This window comes from Euprymna scolopes, chromosome 13 (genome assembly GCF_053919585.1).
Source record: "Euprymna scolopes isolate OS-2025 chromosome 13, ASM5391958v1, whole genome shotgun sequence".
Lineage (NCBI taxonomy): Eukaryota > Metazoa > Mollusca > Cephalopoda > Sepiida > Sepiolidae > Euprymna > Euprymna scolopes.
Window position 1 is genome coordinate 10,001,699 of NC_136494.1, and position 6,246 is coordinate 10,007,944.

Genomic DNA, 6,246 nt, shown 5'->3' on the forward strand with positions numbered 1-6,246 from the left:
TTGTCTGCTGCAAATTGTTTCAACTGAGGTATTTCCCTTTTGCTTAATATGATCCAATATGTCCGACCTAGCATGTGACTTTATCAAGAGTGGCGCCCTCCCTTATATCACTATATAGCCAAAGAAAAAAGGTCTCACTAGACTGTGGCAAATTCCATTTTATTTATTCATCTTTAAAAGAAGTTTTAATCAATGAGTGATATATCTAGTCCTAAATATACATTTATTTATTGCGTTTTTTATGGGGCGCGATGTCTGTTATGCATGGAAATAATTTTTAGCAGGTTTACAGTATGATTAAGTGGTTGGTTGGTTCACTAATTAATATCGCCTCTTGTCCAGAATTCCCCTTATATTTAAAAAAAAAAATTATTAAAAAAAACAAAATGAAAAATCTGTTTAATGTGTATAGTCATGACAAAACGAAAATTTCATATTCCAAAAATCATGCAAATTAATAAAGTAGTTTTATTTTGATAAGAAAAAAAAAATCGGTTTTAAACGATTAAAGAAAATTTGTAGACCTTACAACATAAATCTTGCAAGTTTGAATTATTATTGAGTAATCTCTTTTATTTCTTGACATTATTTTCAAGATAGCAATGCCAGACAGTTGCTCTTCTCTTACTCATAAAATTTGATTTTCTTAGTTAAAAATAAAACTATTGAATCAATTTATGATTTTTTGAAATACATTTTCATTCTATCATCATGTACATCATACAGATTTTTTTTTTTTAATATTAGGGAATTCTGGACAAGAACCTTGCGAGGTCAGTAAGATTCATATAAAGCAAATGACTGCCGCATCGCAACTACGGTTACATTTCAGTTTTCAGAGAGACGAACAATTATTTTCTGTCCACAACATAACGTCCTCAGGTTTTTCACTAATGTGATGGAAAACATGTCCTGTCCTGGGCCAACTTAGATTGAGTTACCTTTCTCTGAAGATGAAGTTTCTAGGGAATATCAAATTTACAAGTGATCTCCCTTCCCTTCCCATTGCATATGTATCCATCTAAGATGACGTGATTTTAACATTAGTTCTTTGCAAAGATGGGGGAGGGGGGCTGTCACTGTTCTCTCTGATACAGCGAATGGTATCCCCAAGTGGTTGCCAATTAGGTACTAACCTAGCTCAATCTCACTTAACATTGATCTAAAAGGGAACCAATGTGTCCACATGACCCATCATCATCGTCATGACTTTGCAAACAAAGATTTAGTAAGGGGCTTGCCCATGTTTTCTTTTGTGGCAGTGGCCAGTGGACAGTTTGCCTTAAAAGGTGATTTTGGGAAGGTAGATTTTGGTCTGATCGAGCACTTCAAGGTTGTGATGAAGTCATTCCAGTAAATGTTTAAGATGGTATGGAGGCAGCGTTGGTGGAAATGCTTGAGAAGCCACAGGTGACAATGATAGGTGACCCACGACTGAGCCGTACAAAAGGATAGTCAGTACAGCGGCTCTGTACACACTGACTTTGGTAGACATGTTCAAGTCATTAATTATACTTACCTCTAAATAAGACAACAACCTCTAAGAATGCCAGATCATTGAATCGTAACATTATGCATATAGCTTGGTCAGTAGTAGAATGGTTGACCATTTGGGAATACCAAGTGCTGTATGTGCTCTCTGATTATCTTAGTATTGTTTCCAGTTGCCTTGGAACAAACTGCTGTAGATAGATATAACACGGAAGCTCTGCAGTTGATCCTCATGTTAGTTTTTTTTTTTTTTTTTTTTTTTTTTTTTTTTTAGGTGTGTAATGAGATTTGTGATGTGTCCAGTTAGATAACTACCTGGATGGAGGTTCACTATTGTGGATCATGCCTCTTAATGTGTGCATTAAAAATAAAAAAAAAAACAAAAAAAAAACGATGATGGTGTCAATTAAGAATAATGGTTGGAATCGTGTAAGTAATACGCATAGCAAGTCAACTGTTATTTCACGTTGTTGTTGATTGTTTCTGTTCTCCCCAGGTTTTGGTTTTGAATTCCAATCTTGTTTATTGGGAAATGTTGAAATATTTGTTGACATTATTTTTATCATTATATATTTTTTTTCCTTAAATAATAATGAATCGCAGCTTATCAAGGCCAAGAACCACTGAAGGATTGTCAAGGCAAAAAAGAGTACTATGATCAGCTCATTCCCAGATGGGACAGCAGTACTCTATCTTAGGAGATATCTAACTCTTATGTAGGTAGAGTATTGCATTAGGAGTATTTTTACTATGTTCTGCCAGTTCTCAGCATGTGCTTTTTTTTTTTTTTTTTCAAATTGTCAATTGGAAGTATTAGTGTTCATCATTTTTGCCCCATACTTTCTTTTAAATTAAAATTTTTAAAAATTAAAATATTTTAGTTTTTATATTTTCTTTTGAATTAAAAACTTTTATTTAAAAAAAAATTAATTTATGCTTATTTTTACGTTTTTACATAAAGTTTTTTTGTTCTTCTCATTTAAAATTTTTCTTCTCATTTTAAGTTAAATTTTTTTTTGTTTTCTGAATAAGTATCTTATTTTAGGAAAAAATTGGTGGGGTCTCTTTTTCATAATGGATCCAATTTCAAATATTCTAGATTTTCTTTTTTTTTTTTACATGCACTGATATAGGGAGAAGGGACTGTATAAAATATTTTTTCTAAATTTTGGGAAAGTTTTTGTATTTTTTTTTTTTAAATCAATTTTTTCCTTTATTTTTTTTATTCATTTATATTTTTTTATTGCATCTCTAAACTGATTTCTTCAACTTCAGACACCAATTTTAATATAGAAACTTATTTTTCCCTTTTTTTTTTTTTTGTCATTCCAATTTTGTCCATCTGTGACAAAATGAATCCATACTAAACAGCGTATATTTGGACTTTCCAAGCTTTACATGTAAAAAAAGAAAATGAACTTTACTAAAAATAATAACCACTTGTCAGCAATTATTGGCATTTTCTGATATGAGAGCTCAAAGTGAGTAAATGCTAAAAAATAATGTTGGTTAATATTGTAGGAGAGATCATGATCTGTTGCCAGTCAAAAGAAAAAAAAATAAACAGTGCTTATCCAGATTTCTCCCTATATTTAAAAAAAAAATCTGTATGATGTACATACTCATGATAAAATTAAAATGTCATATTCCAAAAATCATTAATTAATCAAGTAGTTTTATTTAAAAAAAAAAAAAACACTCATAGCATAAATCTTGCACGTTTGAATTATTGTTACATTATCTCCCCTTTTTTTTCTTTTACATCGTTTTCAAAATGGCGGGCAAGACAGCTGCTGTTTGGTTACTCATAAAATTATATTTACTTTAAAAAAAAAAAATAAACTACTTAATTAATTTGATTTTTGAAATATGCTATTTTTGTTTTGCCACAGGAACGTACATCATGCACATTTTTCTTTTCTTTTTGTTTTTTAACATAGGGCGGTTTTTGGGCAAAAAAACAGAAAAATGTTTGAAATATATTTTGATTCTTTGTGACATGCAAATTACAAACTTATTTTAATTTCTTTTACTGAACTATTAAAATACATTATTTTCACACTTTTTTCATTTTATTTTTATATACCAATATTTTTGTGAATGCTTGCATGTGCATGTTTGCTGATATTGTTATGGTGTCTGACCAGATTATATGAGGACAGAAGAAAAAAAAAATGACGTTTGTCCAGATTTCTTTCCTCCTTATGAAAAAAAAAAAAAAAAGAAAAATCTGTCATACCTGTGATGAAAAAAATATATTTAAAAAATCATGTGATCAAGTAGTTTTATTTTATAAAGAAAATCAGTTTTAAGCAAATCTAAGTTTTTCCATTGTCATCATGTTAAGAATGGCTTTCTAAAATCTTGCAAGCTTGAATTATTTGGGAGTTATTTCCCTTGTTTTTAAGATGGTGATTCAATATAATCACTATTTGTCTGGTCACAAAATTTGAATGTTTCTGCTAAGAGCACAATTGAAGCAGGATACTTGATTTTTGTATTTTAAACTTTAAGGCAACTTATATATAAAAATAATTTTATAAAATCAACAGTAGTAACAGAGTTAGATCCATCATACAGATTAAAAAAAATTTTTTTTTTCATAATGGGAAAATTCTGAACAAGTACAAAAAAAAAATTCAACATGAAAGACTAAGAATTCTAGTGATGAATAAAAATGAGAGTAAAAAAAAAATATCGTTTCAAACTAAATTTTTTTTTTTTTTTTTTTTTAATTTTTAAAACTTGTGAATGTTTACATATAAAAAGAAAAATTCTTTTAGATTTCTGAGATTTATCACAATTATTCATAATCGTTCTTGTAATAAGTAATAAGATATCCAATGATTTTTTTTTTTTTTTTTTTTTCATAAGTCTTTTTTTAAATATCAAATGAGAATATGGTAGGTGTAAATTTAAATAAATATATCTGCACATAAATTACTAAACCCAGTGGGTTTTTTTTTGGGGGGGGGGAGAGTCACAAATTATCAAAGCCCAAGGGCCACTCAAGGATAAGATTTAATGAATGTATAGTGGTAGTGTAGTCATTGTTAATGGTGTAAATTTGGTAGAATTTTATTATTTATGGGGTCGTTGGATTTAAAGGTTACCATTTTGTATCCAACTAGGAAGAAGTTCAATGGAACAGTGTTCCACAGCCAGGCAGTTCTGAAAAAGAAGCTTTGTTCATGGAATCTACGTTTAGATTTAGGCGCAGATAGGGTAGGGGAAATTGTCGTGATTTAGATTGGAGTTCAGTCGAGCACTTGTCATGAAAATAATGGCACGGTAGTTCATTTATTTGCAATTTGTTTAGCGTTTCTTATTTTGAAACTGTGCTGTTTGTAGTTTTTCTAAAAAAATTTATATTTATGTCTATTACGGATTAAAAGTTTTTTTTCTTTTCAAAATATTTCTCCGTTGGTTATGTCCCTTTTTTTTAAAAAGTAAAATAAAAATATACAATGGCACTTAAGCAAAAATATATTCAATCAGATTATGTTCTGGAAGGAATTAACTTCTATTTTTCTGAACAACATGGACCAATGATTGCCAAAATAAAATGGCTATTCAGATTGAAATATTGATTTTATAAGACAACTATCGATAACAAAAGAACAAAAAATAGATTTTTTTTTAAATTGACATTTTGCTCACTGACACAGACCTATGAAATAGTAAACTGTTCAAACTATCTTAGATGTGCAAGATTTGCTACTGGAGAAAGGTATGAACTTCTGACCCTTTTCACCTATATATATATAAAATATCTGTTCTCCAGAAATACTAATACATTTAGTCATAGCTTTACTGTCAAAGTTGTAGTACATTAGATGTCTATATTGAGTCCTTTTTGTCTTACAAGCATCATCCAGTTTTGAATGGTTTTCTGCAAGAGATCATATATGTATCTCAAATCAAGCTTCAATCTTTACATCATCAACGTTCTGATCCTCGTCTAGCATCAATTAAAATGGATGGCTCTCGTCTTAAGGAGGCTCCATGTTTTGACAAGCTTCTTGGTCTGACCTTTACTCCTGATCTGAAATTGAGCACGTACATCAAATCCGTAGCCAAGGTTGCTGGAAAAATAATGGGATCATTTTACCACTCCAGTAGATATCTCACTGCTAATGCAATTCTCTATCGATATAAGAGCCACGTATGTCCTAGGATAGAGTACTGTTGCCACATTTGGGCAGGAGCTGCTCCGAAGAGTTCGAAATAGACTTTGTACCCTAATAGGGGATGCGCTTTTCTTTTCCCTGCAACTTCTGTTCCACAGTAGAAACGTTGCGAGCATGTTTCTGCTGTATCGTTATTATCATGGCAAGTGCTCATCTGAGCTCCAATCTATGCCCCCCCCCTTTTACCAAACTTTCACAAAAACACTCCTCTAGCTGAAACCACTGTCAATAATTTCTCCTACTTTTTATCTGTACCTAAACCTAAATTACATGAACCAAGCTTTTTTTTCTTCAAACTGCACACCTGTGGAACTCTCTTCCATTTGCCTGCTTTCCAGCTGACTACAATATGGCCTTCAAGTCCAATTGTGAAAGTTCTTGGTGAGCCGTCACCTTAAGTAATCTACTTTACCAAATTTGCACTATTAACGATTACTATGATATTGTCCCATTGACTACTGTACACTCATTAATCCTTATCCTCAAGTGGCCTCAGGGGAACAGCTCATCAAGAACTTGTTTACATTAGACTTGAAGACGACCACATTGTAGCCAGCTGGAAAGC